Raw genomic sequence first — 26004 nt, 5'->3', positions numbered from 1 at the left:
ACATTTTGTATTCTTTATTATTATTATACTTTTATTATAAAGATTATTTTGTACTAATAGCTTAGTATACAGATTCTGAACTAACCTAAATCTTCTAAACTAGACGCACCTAATGAGATATTATTAGGTTTACTCCTGAAAGTGTTATTACAAACGAAGGTACCTAACTCATGAAGCAATGTATTTAAATTTTTATAGCTATAAACGTAAGAACGAAACGTTTAAGAAACGTGTATTGAATTAGCTATACTCATCATTTGATTGGTAATAATTTTGATCTAAGTAATTGTAATTAAATAGACAATCATTCGAGAAAAGTTTGACTTTTACAACGTATTTGATCATATGTCATTTTTATCTGACTAACAACTGTTAGAAATAAAATATTGCAATAACGTGCTTTCATTTTATTTATAATTTATCTGTAGCATGTAATTTTCTGTTTATTACCACGCTAAACAGATCAATTCAAAATCAACTTAACTCATTTCACGTTATTTTAAATTCCCCTTGATACTTCTATAATCTTAGATTACCTTTGAAAGTATCGATAACAGCAAGTATACTTAAAAAATAGTGTATTATGATCATTATAAGAACAACTTACTGAATTATCTGTATTTATTACTGAGATGAATTTGGTTCTGACGTAGGTAGGTAGTTTGTTTCAATGAAAAGTTAATATTTATTGCTTTAGTTTAAAACTTTGTTCACTCATTGTAGGTGGCGTGAGAGAACAAGGAGATTGACAAGATTACTATGGATTTATAAGGTTAAAATCAAGGGTTCGATTTCCCTCGGTGAACTCAGCAGATAGCCTGTTGTAGCTTTACTATGAGAAAAACACAAACACAGACAAGATCACTAAATTATGAGAGGGATGCTACACTAGGGACATCTTTATATTAACTTTAAAAAAGAGCTTTATGTGTTTATTTGAAAATTAAAACCTCGTAGCTTTCTTTTCGCTTCTGAATGTTTGTTAGTATATTCGTATTAAATCACTTGATGAAATATACGTATTTGTCTTATAACGTATTAATTTATTTTATTTTTCTTTAATCTCATGGAAAACGTTAATATGCAAATATTATTTCGCTATGTTGTAAACAGCCAGGATTTTTTTTTTTCACGAAATATTCAGTCTCACATCTAAAACCGACTTTATTTTAGTTTATACTTGAATATGGTTAGCCGTTTATCATTCCCAGTTTAACATTAATTTTTTAATTATTTAACATATCCGATAAGAAATGTTAAAATATATTTTGGTATTAGCATTCATTTTAATGCTGCTTGTTTGCTTGTATTTTACAGACCTATTTGCAATTATTTTCAATGAACTCTCTGCGTTTTTTTCATTTTTCTGAGCTGCTTGTTTGTTTGTTTTGAATTTTGCGCAAAGCTACTCAAGGACTATCTGCGCTAGCCGTCCCTAATTTAGCAGTGTAAGTCGAGAGGGAAGGCAGCTAGTCATCACCATCCACCACCAACTCTTGAGCTACTCTTTTGCCAACGAATAGTGGGAATGACCGTAACATTATAACGTTCTCACGGCTGAAAGGGCGAGCATGTTTGGTATGACGAGGATTCAAACCCGCGACCATCAGATTACGAGTCGATCGCTCTAACCCACTTGGACATGCCGGGCCGTTTTCTGAGCTCAAATAAATTTAATTTACCTATATGCTTTTGAATTATTTGTGATCCTATAGTTTTATCTTCTATCTCATAGGTCACCAAAATTTTTTTACAGGGGGTCAGATTACTTGGGGAATAAGAAGCGCAGGCCGCATGATCGTTATGTTCAATACTTATAAGCTACAACGAAAGCTTAAAAAATACTTAACACCAAGTTTAGGATGCCACATTAGCTATGTGGAATAAGCATGCAATACACACATATAATAAAAAACAAATAGAAATAGAACCAATATTTTTATTTACCGAAAGGTTATCAAAGAAGGTGACATTAGCAAAAACAATTGTCACATCGCACATAGTGAGTACATATCTGAATTGTACTAAGACACAAAAACATTAGTGAGATTGATGAAATTGGTGTTTGGCTTTCAAAATATCTTCAATGTTCGGTTTTGAATTGCTGCATCCAATCATTAGAATTGCTTTCAAATGTTTATCAGTCAACCTTGATCGATGTACCGACTTCATATACTTCATTTTTAAAAATGCTTGTTCACAGACATAAGTTGTTCCGAACACTGATGCCATACCAGATGCGAACTGCTTCAGCTTTGGAAAATCATCTTCAGGTATGCAGCTGTAAAATTCAATAAGTTGCCCCTATCTATGTTTTGCTTTCAACAAGTCATTTCCTTGCAAATCGATGACCTCCAGCTGAAGTTCCAATGGCACGTCATCAGTGACATAATCAAAAGGATTCTAAAAGAGGAGAATGTCACTTTTGATTCTGTGGAGATCCGAAAATCTCTCTAAAAATGCTTATTTAAATCACCAATAACCTTTTTCTGAAACTCCAGGTTGACATCTTCTGTGATTCCAGCATGAAACTCATTGAAAAACTGAAAATGAGAGAGGGTTCCTCCTTCCAAATGTGCTTCAAACAATGACAGCTTTCTCCTAAATCCTTTAATGATTGTATAGAGATCACAGACAAGGTTATTCTTCCCCTTTTCAAGTTCAATTTATTCATGTGGGATGTGATGTCAACCAAAAATGACAACTTTGACAACTAGGTTGGATCCGACAGAAGTGGATCGGCTCTATATTTCTCGATAAGAAATATATATATTTCTCTTCTCAGCTTATAAAAATGAGACAAGACTTTACCGCAGCTGAGCCACCTCACCGCCGTGTGATAAGGCAAGTCACACAAATCCGAATCAATTTCTTGAAGAAACGCCTTGAACTGGCGATGATTAAGTGCATGACCCCGAATGAAGTTCACTGCAGAAATGACTGGTTTCAGTACGCAAGAAATATCTAAGTCTTTTTCCACAGAGCGCTTGAGAGTTGAAGATCTTCCAACTGTTTCCTGATCAGCCCCACCAGACCCTTCTTTACTCCAGCCATGTTTTTTCTTTATCAACTGTTACACTTCTAAGCTGATTCCACTGAAGGTTATAGTCTTGCAAAGTTTTATTCACTTCCATGAAAATGTTTTCTCCAGTTGTTCTTCCGTGCATGCTACAAACTGATGCCAACTCTTCTGTGATCTGTAAGTCCAACTTAACTCCACGAATGAACACGAGAAGTTGTGACGTATTCGAGAGATCAGTAGACTCATCCAGTGCCAGAGAATGCCATTGGAAGTTTCTAGCTTTTTGGCCTATCTGTAATGCGATGTTCTCTCCTAGTTCTTCTGTTCTCCGTACAACTGAAGTTGCTGAAAGGCTGATACTTTCAAATAAATTGTCTTTTTTAGGACACAGCTCATTTGCTGCTTCCAGCATACACTCTTTGATTAAGTTGTCGTCAGTAAAAGTACGAGTGACAGATTTATTTTCAGCAAACTTTCTCATGAAGAGATTCTTTTGAGATTGAAAAACACGTTTCATGGATTCAAATTTCTCAGAACGGAACTTTCCTGAAACTTCTAAATATGTTGATAGATGTTTTGTTTTATAGTGATGCCGAAGATTGTACTCTTTCAAAACGGCAACACTTTCGGTGCATATCACACAAGTAGCTTTCTGGTTTTTTGTTTCCACAAAGAAGTACTTTTCTCCCCATTCTTCATTGAAAGCACGACACTCAGAGTCCACTTTTCTCCTTTTAAAAGCAGCCATAACGATGGGTGAAAAACACAGGATCTGAAAATGAAAAACACAGAACGCTGTGAGAAAAGTATTTTACTGGTCCAAGAACGCACAAACAAAATATATTGAAACGTACGTTTGCCACGACACTTACCTAAGAACGAGTTACGAAAAGCGCATAACCCGACTACTAAGAGAAGTGAGCTTGCTGAAGCGGTAACCCTAGCCCGTTAAATTTACAAGACGAGTCGATAGGACGAGGGTTAAGTCTGCACTTGTTTTCGAAATCCTATTGCTTTCATAGATACGTGCCTCGATATGAATAAACGGGCAGCAAGGACGAAAGAAGAATTTTACTATTGGTTAAAAATGCGCGTGACAGCCTTGTTTCTTTTTATCATAATGTCTTGTATTTGCCAGCTTAAAGCGACCATCGGTGTGATTTATTTTGTTATGACAGTCGGACATTTGATGAAATGTCACTTTTTATTTCCAAGCGGCTAGCTGCTGGCGGGATGGACAAAATGACCTCGAGGGCCGTAGTTTGGTGACTCCTGTTCTATCTATACCCCTTATTTTTGATAAAAGTTTATTTTGTTTAATTAAACGGATTGGTATGACTTGGTGGTTAGGGAGATGGACTTTCAATTCGCAATCGCGGGATGGAAACCTAACTAACCTATTTAGACTTTTAGGGGCATTATTACGTGACGGCCTGTCCCTCTACTCTTTGATAAAGAATAGTCTAAGAGGTAGGAATAGGTGACTGTCTTTCGTGGAATCGACAGTTCAAAATTAGGAAAAGCGGAATATAGTCTTAATAGGTTTGTTATGAACAAACAAATTAGATTCCTATAATTGCTTTTTACTTATTTTCTGTATTTTACTTTGTCTATAATCCTATCCTTTTGATTCAATTGTAATTCTATACTTTTTATTCACCTTTGCTTATATTGTTTGATCCACCTGTACGCGTACATTTTTGAGTTACCTGTATTTTTATAGTGTTAGTTTATCTATACTCTTACAAGTTTTATTTGCCTTTCCTCTTATAGTTTTAATTCGCGTGTTTTCTATACCTGCTAGGTTTGCCTTAATTCTTCATAGTTGAATTTCATTCTTGAGTGAAATAACCCCCAACAGTAAATTTGGAAAGGTTGCACAGTATCTCACATTTTCTGTAATTTTGCATTAATGAAAATAGTGAACCTAAAAATAAATTAATAACTTTACATCACGTTTTTAACCTAAGATTTTTAGGAAGACTCGTATAAGAAAAAAACAACAATCTTAAAACATAAATTAGATGCGTATAAAATTCTAGCCTTTTTGCATTTAGATTATTTGTATTTATCTAACACATACATAAACATTATCTATTTGTAATTCTTAATTGTTTACCTATTAATTGACTCCGTGTAAACTATAAAATTGTTTTCAATATTTTAGTTGACCACATTACAAGAATAATTGGTTTGAAGGAGTGTTTATCTGATGGAAACTTTAAAATAACCATCATGTTTCAGGTAAAATTTACTGATCTTGCCTGATAAAAAAATCAAAATAAGATGAATATTGTAAACCTAGACCTTGGAAAAGCGTACCATTGTTTATATAAAAGGTCATTTTAGTTTTTCACGATTGTTATCAAATATCATTGAGGTTTGAACTTTTAGATAACACACATATGAAACCTGATGTGTCTTTAGCATTGGATAAACATTTTAAATGTGAGTCATAGCAAGGTAACCAAATTATTAAATTGCTTAATTCATAGAAACATCCTCGAAAATTCTCTTTGGTCATAAGATTGAAAAATTCAAGATTCTTTAAAATAGTTTAACTCGTTAGTTCTGGAATAAGTCATGACCAGTAAATCTGGATATTCTAACACATCGACTTAAAATTAACAGATTAAACAGAATAAAATTATGTGTTTTTAAGAAGGGAATTTTAAATTTCTTTTCTAACTTATTCAATGGCTATTTACTTCAGATTTTTCTAGTGTATTTTTCTCACTGATTGTTATCGTTACAAGTCTTTTGTGGCTATGATGCATTGATATACTTCTAATGGATAAAATAGACACATTACCGTGATTTTATTCAAGTGCACTTGTACGTTAGAAAACTGATAACCAAAAACGAAATACTTCTGAATTTTTTCCAAATACGTTGTTATATTGTGAACGTTTATATTCTTATTCAAGATTAACTGACAATATTGATCTCTTTATTTTCCTTCTAAGGCTCGAAATAAATGTAAAATAAAAAATACCTCTTTTTTTACTTCAGTAAAATAATGTTTATTTTATCTACGTTATTGAGAGTTCTACTAAACAAAACACCAAGAAAGCAACAAAATAGTTTTTTAATCTAAATATACACAATTAAAATGTATAACATGTTTACTTAATACAATTAGTAAAGAATTTTCGTTAATGTTTGGTATTTTGTACCAGATGAGATACGTAAGGCTAAATCAGCAACTATAAGGTTCAGTCATAGCTATCCACAACTTGAAATGTGAAAAGAAAAATAACATCCAGGCAGTAGCATCATCGATAGTCTTAACCTAATTCATTTGTTGTATTTTATAAATGTTTGGTATTTTTTCTTTAAGTGTAGTGAACTAAAAAAATAACACAAGGCTCATCCATAATTTGTTTACTGAGAAACAGTAATGGAAGAATATTCTTGCTAAATTTTCATGGTCAAAAGTGGAAAGTGACAAATATCTTGCTCATTTAATAAGATATTAATGCATCAAAGAAATAACTGGGTTATTTTAATTTTGTGATAGTACAATCATAAACTTCAATATTACTTTTTCTTGTAACCAGGGTTAATGAAACACACATTTATGAGATTTAGTTTTATTTTAGCTATATTTGTTCAGATTAAAGAGAATATCAAAAGATATATTATCTATGCAAGTACTCTTGATGTTAGATTGACTGCATGAATAAATTAGGTTAAAGACCTTTTCAAATAATTTATAGTTAATTCATTCGATTGTTCGGAAAATGGTGTTCTTATGTTAATAAAGAAGAAAATGGTTGTCTATGTTTTAAAACTCTACTTCTTTTTATAACAATACTACTTTCGTTATTTAAAACCGCGGTTTTAATTTCACGTCAAGTTGTGTATAGGTGTTTGGTTACTAATTGAAAAGCCCCTCACTAATACAGTGGTATGTCGCCGGATCTACAACGCTAAAAGCAGCGGTTCGATTTCCATCGGTGGGCTGAGCAGAGAGTTCTATGTGGCTTTGCTATAAGAAAACGCACATACTAAATGAAAATAACTACACGTGCTTGCTTGTCTGTCATTGCAGTTTACTGTTTTACAATTTACTGCCTCTTCCACGATCTTATCTTATTGTTTTAGATTGCGCAAGATAAAACCCTAAACGTTTCAAAACAGACTACTTTGGTTTATCTGTTTGTTTATGATACATTAGGACGATTTTAAATATTTCATATTATGAAGATAGGTTGTAATAATATAAAATGTTACACTATGATAAACTACTTTCTGTTAAAGAGTTATTTTTAATTAAAAACAACAATAAATGACATTCACATATTTGTTTTTCTTCTTCTGGTTATTCTTGTTAATCAGTAAAGTTCAAGTTAAAAGGAAAAAAATAGTGACAAAATAAGGGGTACATTTGATCACATTAAAACTTTTTTCACTTAAATTATCTGTCGAGCCTTCATAAGTGAATTTATTGCGCAATTTACCACTCAAGTGACTAATTTGAGAAAACTTTTATGGTATAGTATACAGATGGCTTCAAGACTGTAATATTAACACTATTTGATTTGTTCAAATTATATATTTTGAAAAAAGTGATTTTCTATAATAGGTGCGAGAACTTGTTATCCTATACGACTGCAGTGAAATGTGGTAGAATGATGTTAAAGTTCTAGAAACCGATAACAAGTTATTGGAGTTCTTTCTATATTTTAGTTATGGTGGCGTTCTTACCAGGTTTCACAACTAAAGCTTGTATGCAATATCTATTTAGTTTCAATGAAAATTCGCGCGTGTACCACTTTCGTAAATAGCTGGTTTATTATTGTGCTTTAACTCACGCGATACAAAGAAGTTTCAATCAAAACTGTTAAAAGAATTCGTTATTTTTTTGTCATTTAAGGATAATAGACTAACAGCAAAGATAATGACAGTTTTGTAACAAAAATAAGTCGTTTGTAATAAAATATTCATGGTAAAATTCATCTTTAAAACTGTTACATTCAATACTTTGTTTAATCAAGACCTAGTAGAAACCATAAGTGTTTGTCTACATGTATTCCGTAGATATATTACTCAAGGGTTTGTTTTTCTTATAGTTTCACTTAGTCTGTCGCTTTCATGATTTCTATTAGATATAGAAATGTATCACGCCTTCCACCTAGTATTCATTGTAACCCACAATCAACAGTCCATTTTAGTGTCAAGTAACCGTAGCGTATCACAGCTCCAGCTATGTAATGTGTTATTTTTATTAGAGACAATTTCTGTGTGCAACTAGTGCAATCAATAGATATAGAGTAACGTTGTTTTCAGACTAAGTAGAATAATGGTAGTTAAATTACACCTTACATTCGGGTAAGAATGAGTAACATAATATTTTTATATGAAGTTTTACACAAAACATTTTACTATTCAGGTGCTAAGAAAGTAAAATTATGCTGTTTATGGGAGAGGCACTTTGTATTGTATGCACTACAAATAGACATACATACACTGTATGTTTTATTTTGTTAATATAAGTTTCTTTCAAGTACACCAACTCGCCTTTATATAACGAAATGAGCGTTCAAATCAAAGTAACCTTCTGAATATCACATGAATAAATACAGAAATTTCTTCTTTCCGCGTTACCTAGTACATTAACAAAAGGTGCTGTTTGCAAATATCTTTAGAAACAAAACCTCATGCAAACCACTTTTGAAAAAGGAGTGATTTCACTGTCGTATAGATGTTAGCCCTGTAGTTATCGTAGATGTGACGTTTAACTAATGGGATAGGGCTCTTCAAAAGGACGTAATAATATTAAATTGCTACACATGGAGGAAGATGGTAACCACTATTTAGCACATGAAAAAAGATCATTATATAAAAAAAAGTTTAATAAATGTGCATGGTATTGTGTTCTCTAGTTTATGAAATGTCTGAAGTTTTCTCAGACCCAAACACTTTTGTATTTTCATTCTTAAACATTTGAAATGTAATAAGTCGTAAAAGTTGTAATTTAAGAAATCAATAAAAAATTGCAGTTCTGCTAATGATTTGACAGAATTGTTAACCTAAAATATTACACGATATAAGGACTTGCATTATATATATATATACATAAATTAATGAAGATGTTACAAAGTTCTACTGCTGCGTTCTATACACGCCATATTTTACATACATATTAGGACGTCAATGTTTTCTGGTTGTATTTACAGTAATCGACATTATTATGAAAACATATAAACAGTGAACGTAAATGGCAAGTAATGGTGAACTTAGTAATAGTACAAATGCTGCCAAAGAAAATTTAACATAAAAATGAATAAGCTGTACAATGCACTGTAGAATTTTAAATGTGATTTTACTGCGTTACATGTTAACATACAAGTTATCGTTTTATGATTATTGGATATTGCTTCAATTACCAAGTATTACTCTTCACATTTCAACCATGATATTTTATTTTCTTTTGCTCTTTCCAGTTTTGCTCTTCTAGATTATAGAGTCTCAAGAATGCTCATATCAGGACATTGGCTTTTTTATTACGCTGTATACTTGAGATCCTTGTTTTGTTTGAAGGTTAATTCCTCCCAACTGAGTCGTGTCCTAAAGGATTTACGTGATTTATCAGATTTTACTGCATTCGTCAGCGAATACGTTACCATTCAGTTTTGTATATACAAATGATACCACTAGTTGAAATTGAGCCACAAACTTGTGCTTAAACCCCGCCATACCTTACTGTAGATGTTGCACATTCACTTCAAAGTACATTGAAGCTCCTCCATTATCACCAATTTCCTAGAAAACAAACCCTATCAGGACACTCGTTCTTCACACCTGAGCATGAACTATTGTTGGACACTGCATAAACGAAACAAGTCCTTTTTTAATGTTTTAGTATATTTCATTTAACGAATACAAATTATTTGTTTGGAATTTTATTTTATTTACGAAGTTACAAGTACTAACCCAATACAAATCTAAACATATATTCATTAATATAATTTTTTCTTTAGTTCTTTAGTTCTTATAATATAATTTTAGTTTTTATTTGTTATCTCTTACTACTTTTGACTTGAACTTTCCAATTATAGGTTTCATTATTTTTTTAGCATAGCTTGTGCGTCACCTTCATCGATGCTTATATGAATTTTAATAACAATTATTTTGTACAATTTTGTACATTCATGTATATTTTTTCTTCATTCTTCTGGTACTTCCAATTATATTTCAATTATTAAAAATAAACAATTGATGTTTATATAAATCAACAATATGGGATCTATATGTTAATACACGAACGAAAAACGTTAATCTAATAAACACAATGAAATTATTTCTTGTTCTCAAAATTAAGAATTATGTTTAGTTGAATGGTATGTTTCCAGTTTCGTACATAGCTACACAAGGAATAGGTGCTCCAGCCATTCCTAATTTAGCAGTGAAAGATTAGAGAGAATCGCCAACTTTTGGGTTACTTCCTTACCAGCGAATAATGGGATTGATCATAACTTTATAACGACCCCACGGTTGAAAGGACAAGCATGATTTGGTGAAACTGGATTTCAATCCGCGACTCTCAGATTATGAATTGAGCGTCCTAACCACCTGACAATGCTGGGTCAAATTTAGTTGCCAATTACGTGCGTATAAAGAAACAGTATTACATTCATTGTTTAGATTTGATATGGGTTATTATACTCTTGAAAAATATATTTTTTGAAAATATTAAAAATAAACAGCGTATTGACATTATTGTTCTTTGAACTGTTTATATTTACGGTTGTGGAGAAAAACATTTTCATAAACAGTACTGATGAGGAGGAATCTTAATTACAACCAGAAGGCATAGCATTGTTTTCAAACGTCGTGAGTTTCGACAACTGAAGTATTACAAGGTTTTGTATCTGTAGACGTGTACGTATATATTAATTTCTTGCGGTCTTGGACAAACTGACAAGAAATTGTGCTTAACAATAACTATAATATGACAAAATGTTGCAGTAAATTACTGCTTTAATCTGACTCTTTACAAATACCTTCTCCTCCTAGCTTTTTATTTTTATCTTTTACCTTTAGATATAGCTAATACTTGGATGAGTTTCATATTCGAAGATCAGTGTATGTGTCTGTACAGGTTTACTTTACGATGTAGGGTCGTGGTTGTAACGCTGGCCAGGCACGAAGAACGAAAGGCACCAATTGTTTCACAGTACATGCTTCGTTAAAAGACCCTGCTGTGACTGTTATTATATGCGCCTTATTATTAGGCGATCTTCACCCTGCGATTACAACCTATGCAGTCGACGAGTGATCATACGAAACATGGATTTAAGATGCCATTAAGACGAATAGGAGAAACATAGTGGTGACTGGTTTGATTCTTTTTGCAGATGTTGTATAGATATGTTATTTACATCATAGTCTCCCATAGATCCGCTCTGTATTCATGAATTGTATCAGAAACAAAACGGTAGCTTTAAACTTATACATCATGCCTCTAACGTGACGTCGTTTTACAAAACATGCGACAATGTAAGTTATTATTTAGCGATCGAACGTTTGTCTCTCATGAAGATAGCCGGATCTAGTAATAAAATTCGTAACGTAGGCCAGAGTGTAAATTGAAATGATGTGTCAGCAGGCCTTAATCATGTGTATTATATGACCAAAAACTGTGTATAGGTAAGTGTTAGATTTAGAAATGTATTCTGTGTAAATGCAACTTTATATATATATATATATTTAGTCTTATCACTTTCGTATCCAATTTAAGTCAGCAGAAAAATGATAAAGAACCTACGATTTTCCATTCCGATATCATTAAATTCAAGGGAATAACATTGCTATTTCAATGTCTAAGTGTTTTAAAATGAGTTTTTGGTGTAAGTGTCCACCTGTGTGAAGTAATGTAATATTCGAACACTGTTGCCTTGACCTTAAATTCAATAAATTAATTTCACTCAAAGCGCATGTTTACTATTCCATGTAAACATTCAAATTGTTGATAAATAACAACGAAAATATCGTTTACGTGAAAAGTTGTTTCTGATTTATTGAAAGTGTAAAATCTTATATTTTCATTAAATTGAAGGTTATTTTGGTACATCTTCATAGTATACTTTTAGAACAAAATTTAACGTATTATGATTACATACAAAAATGTGTAGTCGTATTACTAAAATAACAAGTATATGATTCTAATTTATTTTTGAATATAAATGTCTTGTTGAAAGTTCACAATAAATTATCAATCATTTCTTGCATTATTTCTAAGTTTATGTATGTCATAATATTCACTTAATTGTTTTATGACATCGCTTGAGGTTGTTGACACTTTATATAAGAACGATCTTTAAGGTTCTGTTCCACTAATTTCTTCCAACATCATATGTGTTTTATCTGATATTCTTGGTTATGTACAATTCTCCTATTTTGTAACATCCATTACAACAAACTTTTTACATACCATTTACTTAATGTGGTCATCGATTTTCAAAAATTTTTCATGTAGACCAAACATACTAAAACTCATTAGAGGATCGCGGACATATGGTTAAATGGAATTGTTGTGAATCCTACTCGTGAAAATAGTAGCTTTGTTTTAGTTATGGTTCATTACTTATATCACTTTACAAGGAAATAAATCTATAAGTTTTTTCAATGTTTATTTTGGGTTGGAAGATTCTCTTTCGAAACTATAACCTTCGCTTTATGGATAAAGCCGGTGCCTTAGCCGACTTGTGGTTTGGATTTGGGACCTTCTGATGTCGTCAGCGTTCTCTTGTGCAAATATTTCTACTTTCAATATCAATAGGCCACTTTATACTCTGGTTCTATGTCGCTTAACAACTTCTTTGTGTTAATGTTTATTTTCTGAAGGAGTTTTTACAGTCTTTAGCCATTAGTCTACCTGCAACTGCCTTACTTCTCGAACAGTCTGGGTTTCACAGTGACCTATAAACATACACACTAATCTTATCTCCAGTAACCATTATAAGCAACGAAATTCCATTTCAATATAAAAATAGTTTCTGTCAAGTGAGATAAAACTCCTGAATTCTTATATAAATGTTACATGGATGTAGAATGTCGTAAACTTAAATACAATTTATCTTGTATGAAAACAAAAGAAATTGCTTTGATGCATCATTACATGCAGATATAACGTCACATGTTCGAAGCAAATTACTTTACATAATTGCAGGGTAAAAAGCATATTACTATAATGTTTGGAACATTGAGAATAAGAAAAATAGATAATGTTTTTTTTCAATAATCCTACTCCGCTTGTGAAACTAAGTTGTGCAATTAGAATTGAGTTATTATCAATTATAAACTTAAAACAATGTTGTTGTTTATTCCTTTTTATTCAATACATTATTAGAACCTACAGTATTAGAATAATTTATTTATATCTTCATTCAATAGCTGCATGAAACTTTCATTATATGATTCTAATGTCAGGCCCGGCATGGCCAAGTGTGTTAAGGCGTTCGACTCGTAATCTGAGGGTCGCGGGTTCGAATCCTGGTCGCACCAAGCATGCTCGCTCTTTCAGCCGTGGGGGCGTTATAATGTTACGGTCAATCCCACTATTCGTTGGTAAAAGAATAGTTCAAGAGTTGGCTTCCACTGTCTTACAGTGCTAAATTAGGGACGCCTAGCGCAGATAGCCCTCGAGTAACTTTGCGCGAAAGTAAAAAAACAATTCCGATTTTAATGTTTAAGATAGTTTCATAACTATATACTTATAAGAAATGATACTTGAATCAAGAGCCTCCAGGTGGAAAAGAAGTGGGCTTATAATGCGGAAAACCAGAGTTTGATTTTCGAAGTGGGGCTAAGTATGTAACCCATTGTATAGTCACAAAAGTAAATATCATGAATAGTGTTTACTCTACATTTTATGAGTCATGTAAAAAGGTATACGCTCCTAATAATTTTTTAATTGCGTCAACTTCTCTTCCTTATGAGGTTGTCTTATGATATTAATATGTTAAAAAGAGGTTTTTATGGGCTTATTGTAAAGAACTACTTACATATTTTGTAGTTTACACATACAAACATATGAGTTTGTATATATACATGTATACATTAAAGAAAGAAGCATTTTGGAAGTATAACAAACTGGCATTTTAAACTAGTGCAAAAAAGTAAAGATATCTCTTATGTACTTATAAGTCTTGTATAATATCGAGGCCATATCTATAATTTTAATTTCAATACGTTTTGTAAGTTAAATAAATTTGTTAAAATGACTAAACAATTTTGTACTTTTTACATCGTTTAAAAACTGAGTTAAAACCAAGGTAAATATAACTAATTACTGATTTATTGAACTGCCCTGAAAATATGAGTAGCTGTAAATTAAGATACATGTAATTAGTAACAGACAGTTAATTATCCCTAAACATTCTTCCATAGTAAGAGCATGCTACTAAATATTGTGTCTTCAGCTAGGTTAGTCATCTTTGTTCATTTAGTTTCTCCACATGTATTGTTTGGACAAAGAGTTTAAATCTAGACGCAACTGGGCAATAAATCACTAATATGTTATTGAAAGTAAAAGACAAAACATCTTAACTTGTAAAATATATATTTTAACCATGTTATCCACACAAAAGAGGAAAATACTTGTGTTGTTTATTTTGATGCTCTCCAAATTCCCCACACCCTTCACATTGGCAGACGTTATACATAATATATCTACACTAGTGAGAATAATACTTATGTTACTTTAATGTTTTCTACATTAACTACAGTTTCATCATTATTTGTACGTTAATAACAACAGATCTGAACAATAACCTATCTGTATTACGCCATGTGTGGGTATCCAAACTTGAATTTTAAAGTGCTAAACCCTTAGACCTACGTTGATCCGCCGATATGCACGATAAAGGTAGTACTTGTGTTAGTTTAACATGTTTCCATTTGCGAAATACTTTCAATACGATACTCACACTTTATCGGTAAATCTTCAGTGTTTAAAAAACAAACAAACTTGCGCGTCAAAGCCAAGGTCATTGACATTTATTATGGGAAGCATTCACCTCGCAGATGGCCTGATCTTGTTTATCAACTGGCACATAACGTTGGTGGTTTGAACCAAAGCAGATTATTTTGTTTGATGCTAGAACTCATACAACTGCCTAGATGGTTCTTTCTCCAGTGAAGTTTGCTCATTATGTACTTTCTATCACCACAGTTTGGTGTCGTTTGTTTGAATTTGCGCAAAGCTACACGAGGGGTATCTGCGCTAGCCGTCCATATTATTGCAGTGTAAGTCTATAGGGAAATAAGCTCGTCATCACCACCTACCGCCAACTCTTGGGCTACTCTTTTTATAACAAATAGTGGTATTAACCGTCACATTACAACGCCTCCACGGATGAAAGGGTGAACGTGATTGGTGTGACGGGGATTCGAACTCTCGACCCTCAGATTACGAGTCGAATGCCTTAACCACTTGGCCATATCGGGCCATCTATAAAGGAAAAATATAATTTGTAAACACTGAAATACTTTATAAATAGTATTCAGTTTGCACTTTTTACAAAGATTCACTTAATGCAGTTTGGATACGAAGGGCGTTCATTTCTGTGTCAAATTCATCACTACGCTCTTAAATTATAGTAGCCTGTGCAGTTCAAAATGCTACAGAATTTTATGATCTTTCAAAAGTTTCTTGACCATACCTTAATTTATATATATATATAAAAATATGAGTCGAGTGCCTTAACCACTTGATCATGCCGGGCCCACATTAGGTTTCAAAACGTCTTTGAAAAGTACAATAAACTAAGTGTTGTTTTGAAGTTAACATTTTAAAAAAAAAAGCGAAAATTGATATACTGACATGCTGTATATTCTGCATTAGCTAAGTTTTGGTGTAGTGTTTCTAGGTAAAATATGTTAACAGATTTTGAGACAATAAAGGTAATACTATATCAAAGATATATAGTGAAAAAATTAATTTATCTTATGTAGAAAAACCATAACAACTGTTTCTACAATGTTTTGCAAAAGTGCTCACGCTCTGTGAAGTTTTCACATTTTGTTTGTGCTGAGCTTACAGTGATAAAACTTTCAAATGGGTCTTTATATTTATAATCTATAGAATCCACTTCAAAGTGAGAAAGCTAGAAAACGCTGATATTAAGTAAGTATACTAAATTTTCAAAGAAAATCAGAAAATTTGACACTATTAATAGAGACGAATACTTTTGCAAGGCACTGTATATGAATTTAGCAGACACTTCTAAATTATTACTCCTGCCATGTAGATGTAATGAACAAGTTTCATTAAAAAGTGAATGCAGCTTTTTATACACAAAACGAACACATGATTCAAATGATTGTCAAAGTCAACTTTTCCAGAAAGTGAAAACCCTTAACATTTTTTGAAAAAACTAATGCAGCTAAGAAAGTAAGCTTTTCTCCTTAAAGAAACTTATCTGAAATGATCATACTTTTTTAACACGTTGACAACTGCATGTTACAAAATGAGAATAATATATTTTCACAGGCTGCTTACTACACAGGAGAGCAATTTATGATTGTAAAACGAAAAGCTCTCTTTAAGCCATCTCATATTTTAAAAAAAAATATTTTTATTACTAATTAATTCATTGTGTGTATCTTTCGACAACGTAGAGTAATTACTTTTCTATTCTCTGTACTAAAAGATTATACGCTATAAACTAGAATCACCAGCACCCCTTAAAATGCTATTAATAACCTGGTGATTAAAAAAACGACATAAAGTGAAGATATTAGGATATTTCTTTAGGTAATGCCATTATATCATAGGAACGTGCCTAGATCTTGTGTTCTTACACATTTTATGAACTTTGATTTCAAAAACCCCAAAAAACTCGGACTTGAGACAATTTAAACCCATTTCGTTTACAATATAAGGAGAAACCGTTAAATTTAGTAGCGTTATGTCACATATTACCATTTATTAATACTATACTCTGCATACTGTAAAATACTATTTTGATGAATTAGACGAAAGTGAGATGTTTTAGAAAAAAAACGTTCTTAAAAACAGCATTTGTTTGTTTTACTTCGTACGTTTTGAAGTTACTTTACTATGACGAACATGAAAATTAAGTTATCTGTGTGAGAAATATCAGTTTAAAGGATATTATTTTTGTGACATCAGTTTTTTGTTAGATTTTTTTGCAATGCTATCGCTTTTATAAACACATCATGAGAAAACTTATTACGTAATTTATTTCGTGTTCGTCCAGACCATATTTCAGGGCAAAAAAAAAACAACCTGTAAGTGGCACTCTAAATTATATTTCTGTTCTTAATCAGCCAGTTAAGTCGATAGAAAAGCTAACCACTGAACAGAAATCTCTATATTAAAATGTAGAGTTGGTAAAATTAAAAGTTGGTAAATTTTATCTATTTGAGCTTTTATAATACTTGCGTTTTAATGATGAAATAATATTAAGGTCGAAGTATGAACAAAGAAGCATAGCCACTTTCAATAGAAGTTTTTACAGAAGTTCTTAATAAGTTAAAGAGATTAAAGTTAAATATCCTCTGAGTTCATCAGTTATTGTTTTGCCTTGCGATTGCCGAAAATTATTTGGATATATTTTCTGTTCGTAAAATGACTCGAATTAAAGATACTTCATTTAATACATCGTAGCATAAAATTGCTTTGTTATATATGTGTATGTTATTATCCATCTTTCAGAGTTGGCTGACTTGATTACAGTAATCTTTGGTATGGTAATTAGAAACTGTCCGTTTGTGCAACAAGGCTATTTTGTTCAGGATTTTTTACTAGAATACAGGGAGAAAAAAATAAGAGGACACTTTCTTGCTTTTTTTAAAAATAGATTTATAGCTTTCAACATACTTATTTAATTTAATTTTAGACAATTATTATCTTCCTTAAAGCAGGGTGTGGAATTATCATTTAATGAGGTCTTATAACAAAAGAAAGAAGGAAAGGGGACATTATTTAACATTATTGATGACTAGAAACCCACTTGAAATAAAAATGTATCTCAGAACGGCTGACATGAGTATTAACACTTTATTGATAAGGAGAAAACAACGTTTCGACCTTTCTATGTCATCTTTAGGTTAATAGAGAGAGAGAGTTTGCAACTGATCGTTGCTGGGCACGTCTGAGGGACGAGAGTATAAACAGGTACCGGATTGTAGGGGGCATTGCAGCGTATATCTTATGTATTGGTATAAATATGTTCCTTTATATTGGTTTAATTTTGGTTTTAGTTGTTGATTAAGTAGGGCTCCTTTATATTCTTTAAAGAATGCCACGGGTATATTCTCTTTACCACATGAATCTTGGCTCGGCATGGCCAGCTGGTTAAGGTATTCGACTCGTAACCTGAAGGTCGTGGGTTCGAAACCCTATGACCTCAAACATGCTCTTTCTGCCGTGGCAGCGTTATAAGTTATTGGTCAATTCCACTACTTGTTGGTTAAAGGTAGCCCAAGAGTTGGCGGTGAGTGGTGATGATTAGCTGCCTTTCATCTAGTTTTACACTGTTACTTTAATAACGGTTAGTTCAGATAGCTCTCGTGTAGCATTGCGCGAATTTCAAAAAACAAACAAACATGAATCTTATATACATTTGAAGTTGTATAGCAGTATTTGAGTTCTATATATACTGCACGATGTAAAGATTAAAAACCAAAATGATTATTTTGTCATAAATTTTATTCCATTTCCCTGGCATTTGTTAGAAGTTAAAAAAAAGCTGTTATAGATGTCCTCAGAGACAAAATTGAATGATTTACTTAAAAGTTAATAAAAAGTTAAGATACGTTTCAGTAATAATTTAACTATTATATGCACACTCTCTGTTTATTGTATTTTAACATGTCAAGTATAAACAGACACCACAAATGTGTATGATTATTGAATAATAATTTGATTCAGCAGCTTGGACTTCTTTACATGCGAACGCTTTAATGCACTGTTCTTATTTCCATATTTGATTAACATTTTGAAATAATTTTATTTACCAAATAATAAAATACGAAGGCACATTTGTAATACAAATGTCTTATCGACAAAATGCCAGCAATAAATATTTGGTAGAAAGAATACTGTTACGAATATTTATAAACGAAGAGCTGGAAAAGCCTGCAGTTCATTTATTCTCAGTATAAATTACTTACATTATATAAGATATATTTTGTTATGATATACATCGTACAATATCAATCAAAAGTGATGGCCAAATACGAGTAAGTACTTATATTTATGATTTTCCTTACAAGAATGATTTTTTTCTTTGTGTTAGATAAATTTTCTGTCATCAACTTATGCCAAACGTAGGCTTATTTAGCGTGTTCGTGCTTGCAAATATTTTACTCTTGTCATGACAGAGCTGTTAAATTAGTTGCCATAGTGACCATTACAGCACTATAATCTAGAAGTACATGATTTTATTTTATTAAAGGATATGATAAACTTCTACGTTTCCGGTTTTGGGGGGACAATATCGTGACCAGAAAACTTAACAAATGTTAGTACATTAATGATTATAGGAAGTACTTTTATACAACTTAAAATATTTTAAAACATGTTTATACACAATCAGTCATACACCCAGTTCTAGTCCCGTTGAAATATATTGTTGATTCTTTGAGTAAAATAGAATCTTATGATATTACATGAACAGCTTCTTCCCTCAGTTTACATAAACTTGGGGCGTTGTAGATCTTTTTCAATGGTAGTGTACATAAAAGATCGAAAGAGTGAGAGGGAGATGGCACTAAGGCTTCAAGACACGTATATTAGTTTACGTTTCATAAAAAGAAAATTAGGAATAGTTAGGATTTATAATGCTTTGGTTGGAGAAAGCAAGAACCACTGTTGTTTAATTAACAATTAGCTAACCAGTAATCTGGTAACTCATAATGTAATTTAAAACGAAAAATATTAGTTTTGGAAATGAATCTTTGGCAGTTACGGAATTTCACTTTACTTTGGAATTTGATCATTACGAACTCAGAGACAGTTTGGATACTTAAAATCAGAGTTGATAACGTCCCGAGCCACTGCAAACACTCTGAAGGAGCTATTTATAGTGCTTAATTAAGCTGTGGAGTCAACTAGCATGATGTTATGCAACTTTTTAGAATATCTCATAAATTAAAGTCAGAATGTTGCGGACATTATCATCTATTAGGATTAAGTCAGGAACAATTTTACTACCAGGATATACGTATTATGTTCATTTACGCGAATGAGGTTGGGCCAGGTTTCTTATGTTCTCCCCAACCTGGCTGTAGGCTGAAAAGCGCAATGCACCTGTAGAAAAAATATTACTCCAAATATTTTTTGTATGTTGGAGATATTTTAACATCCATTGCAGGAGAGCTGCATTGTATTCTCAAGACAATTGGTATGGGTATTAAAACTTTAATCAAAATAATATACAGAATAACGTTAACCTTTGTCAATCTGAAGATGACTTAAGAAGGGCGAAACGTTGTTCTATACTTTATTTTAATTAATGTTTTAATACCCGTACCAGCCGTCTTGAAAATACATTTTAACTTTTAGTGGGTTTTTCGTCATTACAGAGCTGTATTATGAAATTCTGTGAACGGAGTGCACTTCACTGGGTGTCCAGTAGGCATGCATGTTGGCTCTTTATAACTGTCTTCAGATGAAAATGTGGGTTCAGTATTCCATTCCAACTGTGAACATATTTTTTATCTCAAAGCAAGCATCCTATAACTGGGGCGAATTAGAATCAACCGGTAGCAGTTGCCTGCTACTTCTGTGGTTGATATTGTTTCGGGTCAGATGTCCAATAAACCTTCACCACCTTGGTAGTGGTTCTTTATTCCGTTAAAATACTTTAGGACACTGGTAGTGAACTTGCGTTTCTTAGATTTAGCCATAATTCAGAAACAGTTTGGATCACTTTATATTCTGAAAGACTACATAATGAACCATCACATGCATAGTTCTCCCAAAATGATTAAGTCACTCGACTCGTAATACGAGCGTCGCGGGTTCGAATCCCCGTCGCGCTAAACATGCTCTCTCTTTCAACCGCGGGGGCGTTATAATATCACGGTCAATCCCACTATTCGTTGAAAAAGTAGCCCAAGAGTTGGCGATGGGTGGTGATGACTAGCTGTCTTCCCTATATTCTGCAAAAGTAGGAACGGCTAGTACAGATAGCCTTCTTGTAGCTTTGCGCGAAATTCAAAATCAAACAAATTCTCCTTCCCCAGAAAAAAAAAACACGAATAAGAATATTTTTTTCGTAATTCTGTTACTAGTTGTTTTTTGTTATAGATATGATAGTACAAATTATGATTACCCTTTAATATTTTACACAGTATAATTAAACAATATATTTAGAGACACGCAAAAGTAACCAATCCTTCACGTTCTAAGGTAACATAGTGATCCTTGCGTTATTTAAAAAAAACCCAACAACATTAATGTTACACAATGTAATGAAGGAACTGTGGTTTTATTTATTAAGAATTCAATTTACTGTGACTCTTCAAATGACATTTATGTCTTAATATAAACAACTTGCAATACTTTCTGCGTATGGTAAACTGGGAAGTTAAGGCAAAGATTTAATTTACGTAAATCACAAGCAGCAAACTGTATGCTAAGCATTTTAATGCGTGCATAAGTAAGAAACAGTCATATTAAATGATTTTTGTTTTTCTTTGCTTATTTTGGGATTGTAAAAACACCAAAAATGAAACTCCTCTACGAAAAAACCCTTTATATACACGCTTAAGGTAACATTAAGTAATTAAAATGATTCAAAAAGCTATTTATATTATTGTAGGATTTACTGATGATCTTCTCAAATGTTATTAATCTATCACTTTGAGCTCTTAAATCATCTTTTTTACCTCATGTATATCTTTTCCTTTTTTTGCTTGTTTTTACTAAATTTTGAAAGGCTGATAGACAATTATAAACCATTTCTCTTGATGTTAATTACAGTCTAAAGATACAAGCTTTCTTTTACGGATACAATAACAGGAAACACCTTTATGTAAAATACTTTAAAAATATACGTGAGTGGATGTACTGGGAATAACCTCATACTAAAACATATTCATTTGTGTAGACAAATTCGTGAAGTCCAGCATGGCCAGGTGGTTAGGGTCGTCTGCAAGAAAAGTTCCAGAAGGGCAAAAACATATTGTTTGTATAGCTTTTGTTTCAAGAGCATTTAGTGTTTTATACGTGTTCATTTTTCAATATTATTTACCTGTTAACTGTGCAGAGAGAGTTAGATAAAGACAAAACAAATACCTTAAATACATATTTACATCCAAGTTAAACATGAATAATTAAAGTGGCCTGGCATGGCCTAACGCGTTAAGGCGTGCACTTCGTAATCTAAGGGTCGCGGGTTCGCGCCCGAGTCGCGCCAAACATGCTCGTCCTCCCAGCCGTGGGGGCGTTATAATGTGACGGTCAATCCCACTATTCGTTGGTAAAAGAGTAGCCCAAGAGTTGGCGGTGGGTGGTGATGACTAGCTGCCTTCCCTCTGGTCTTACACTGCTAAATTAGGGACGGCTAGCACAGATAGCCCTCGAGTAGCTTTGTGCGAAATTCCAAAACAAACAAACAAATAATTAAAGCCTCAGTGTGAGGACTAAATTTTATAATAAAAGGAAATCGTTATGTATGAAACTCAAGGAGTGTAATAATGTAATGTAACTTAAATCATTTCATCTTGAGCCTGATGTGTCTAGGTAGTTAGGGCGCTCGACTCGTAATCTTAGGGTTCGAATCCTTGTCACACCAAACATGCGCTCTCTTTCAACTGTTGAGTCGTTATATAGTAACAATCAATCTCACTATTTGTTGGTAAAGGAATAGCCCAAAAGTTGGCGGTGGGTTGTGATGACTTTATGCTTCCCCTCTCTTCTTACACTGCTAAATTAGGGATGGCTGGCGTCGATAGTCCTCGTGTATCTTTGCGCGAAATAAAAAACAACAAACTAAATTACGTAACAACATTTGTGAAAAAAGATAGTTATTTACTTGCAATACCAGTTTACCATCTTTAAAACAAATACACAAAAGTTTTTTTTTAAATTATGTTTCCTTTAACTGTTTTTGAAATTTGAAATTGTTTACATAAATAAAGAACAATTTTATGATTAATGGTAAATAATGTAATTTTGTTGCGACAAACAAGAAATAAGTGTTTGATAACATATTTTTTTGTAAAAAAATCATTTTAATCATGTTGTTTAGAATCTATATTCAGTTTCTAGTCACACAATACGGTTCAATAAAATGTGAAATTCTTAATGTTATTATTATACGTATTATTATTTATTTCGGATGAGTCTTCGATTTATTATATTACGTACTAATGCTTAAAATAACCGGAAATTTGGATTTGAATTTGATAGTTAATGAAATGTTAATATGTATTAAATTTATGTTATTTGCTAACAAAGATTGATACACACTATTTCCTTTTTTTTAACCTCAAATATATTTAATGTGCGAACATAAAAACAATAGAATTCATAATAACTGTTATTATTAATAGTTATTACAAATAATGGCTTATATACAGGAGTTTTACAAACTCATAGACAACACATGGTCTTATCCAGTCTATAACGAGATATTGTATCGACGAACCAGATCCACGACGAACAAATTTATTCTATGTTGACATTGTTGCACCTCACTTAAACTAGCTAGCTAACTTGGTTGGTCTCACGTTGCTACAAGCTCAATTCTTATCGATAAAGATGTTTAATGTTCTCGTAGAAATTATAACATCCGAAGTAATTCCCTGAAGTTGAACGTTTTTTTATGTTTGAAATCTATTAACGTTCCTGGTCTAAATTTTATAGTTTTCCAATTAATAGGCGTTAAACACAATTATAACTGCCTACGCTTATAGCGTATTGACCATAACTGTCCAATAATATTCTCCTTTTTGTACGTTACTTTTATACAAATCAAGCGCGTCTCTAGAACCTTCGCCAATATTCTCATGTGCTTTCGCAAACAAGTAGTGTTGATTTTTACACTTTCAGGAATCCCTATAACTTTCGAAAACAGGTGGGACTTGCGCATTACACAGTCAAGAATATAAATTACATTAAAAAAAAAAGAAGAAGAAAACTGTACAGAAACAAGCGTAGGCATTAAAATAAATGTACAACAGTAAATCCTTCACAATGTTTAGGACTGTAAATCCGATAAGTCGTACTTCGCAACTCGTTGTTATAAAAAGTGCTTCGCATTTTAATGTTGTGTATGATGACACTATAAGAATGACAGTCATGTTCCGCCGTTCGATCATACAAGAGTATCTTATCCAAAGATCTTACATGGTGAGTACTGTTAAGTAGTTGTCTATCATTTCAAAATAATAGAGAACGCTATAACCCATTGGCTAACGAGCCAGATACTGGAGCTGTCATGTATTTAGTTTTATTTTATTTAATATGAAATGTATTTGTTCTATAAATCTAGAAGAAAAATGATTAAATAGCTTGTTTTAGAATTTTCCTGTAAAGCTATACATAGGCCTATCGACACAAATTATTAAACACTTAGAAAAATAGCATAAAATCTAAAAGATAAGTCAAATACTTTGGAATTAAAGTAAGAGGCAGGTAAAGTTAGCTTTTAACGAGTTCTGGTATTATACGAAAGAGTATCTAAATATTTTATATAACTAAATATTTATGAAGTATCTGGATGAAAATGTTAAGTGGTAGATGACTGTAAAATAATGTCCTTTTAAATGCAATAGTCTAATGTTTGGATACAATATATTACAAGAAGTATACAAAAAGGAACGTGTAGCGGGAGCAAAACCTTTGGGTTAAGTCTAACCTTTTTTTTTTTTTTTTGTCAATTAGACCTTACTGTCCCCTGCTGGCTAACCAGCAGGGATTAACTGAATGAAGTCATATAAGCCATATAAATGAAGTCATATACGTCTCTTAGGAGAGTGAATTCTTCGGTTAATTTTTCAGAAATTCGCACACGATTGGTCTATTATAATCGTTACAAATACTTTCAGGACTGTAAAGCTCTAGACAATATGTAAAGAGAAGAACTAACATTTCCTGACAGTATGTGTAGAAAGATGTGAAATCACTGATCTTAGTAAGTTGGTGACGAGGCAGAGCAAGAAGAAAAATTAGTGATCAGAAATATGTAACCGTTCAAAGTTATTTTCAGAAATCTAAAGTGAATATCACTCGGCCAGGAAAAAGTTGTTAACAATTAACTCACTCGTGATATTTTCCAACAACAACTCTACTTTTAACACTTTAGATGATGAACTTAGAACATATGAGGACATAAAGTGTTTTATCAAGCGTGAAGTTTGTCACAACTAGCATCTGTTCAAACGATTTGCTCCCCAGTGGCTCAGCGGTATGTCTGCGGACGTGCAGCGCTAAAAACTGGGTTTTGATACCCGTGGTGGGCAGAGCACAAATAGCCCATTGTGTAACTTTGTGCTTAATTAAAAACAACAACAACAACATCAAACGATCTGAATTTTGATGACATTCCTCGAATCGTCATACCATCATAAGCTGTTTATTATCTCCTTTCTATCTTCTCTTCTATCACGCATAAACTTAATGATATTAAAAAAAACGCGAAGCTACAAAAAGTCTTGATAGAAATGAATCAAAATCTTTTAACCCGCTTTGCTTCCGAGAGAGTTATATCTGAAAGATATGCTGGAAGTGTTCATCGTTATGTGTACATTTTATAAGGGTACTGTTATTTTCAACAGATTTGTTAGTTTGAAAAAACTTATGCGTATCAATATGAAGTGTTATTAAACGCCTTTTTTAGGCTCTTCATTGTGAGATAAAGGAATTTTATTAGTTTCTGGTAGAGTGCTGAATGTTATGGTCGTTTCTTTGTGACGGTTATAGGGTTTCTATTCATTTGTATCATGTATAAAGTGATACTTAAATTAATCGTTAATCGAAACTCCACAACTGTTTG

At 32.4% G+C, this 26004-nt stretch overlaps 1 long non-coding RNA gene across 2 annotated transcripts in view; it reads left to right on the top strand.

Moving 5' to 3' along the window:
• Window positions 1-11234: 11234 nt before the first annotated feature.
• LOC143248342 (uncharacterized) overlaps window positions 11235-26004 on the top strand; it is a 50955-nt gene continuing 36185 nt past the window's right edge. For both annotated transcript variants that reach the window (XR_013026924.1, XR_013026925.1), the window contains exon 1: window positions 11235-11677. This is a non-coding gene — a long non-coding RNA (uncharacterized LOC143248342). The remainder of the gene's footprint in view (window positions 11678-26004) is intronic.

This window comes from Tachypleus tridentatus, chromosome 4 (assembly GCF_004210375.1).
Source record: "Tachypleus tridentatus isolate NWPU-2018 chromosome 4, ASM421037v1, whole genome shotgun sequence".
In the NCBI taxonomy this organism is placed as follows: Eukaryota; Metazoa; Arthropoda; class Merostomata; order Xiphosura; family Limulidae; genus Tachypleus; species Tachypleus tridentatus.
This window is presented reverse-complemented; position numbering and strand designations above follow the sequence as displayed.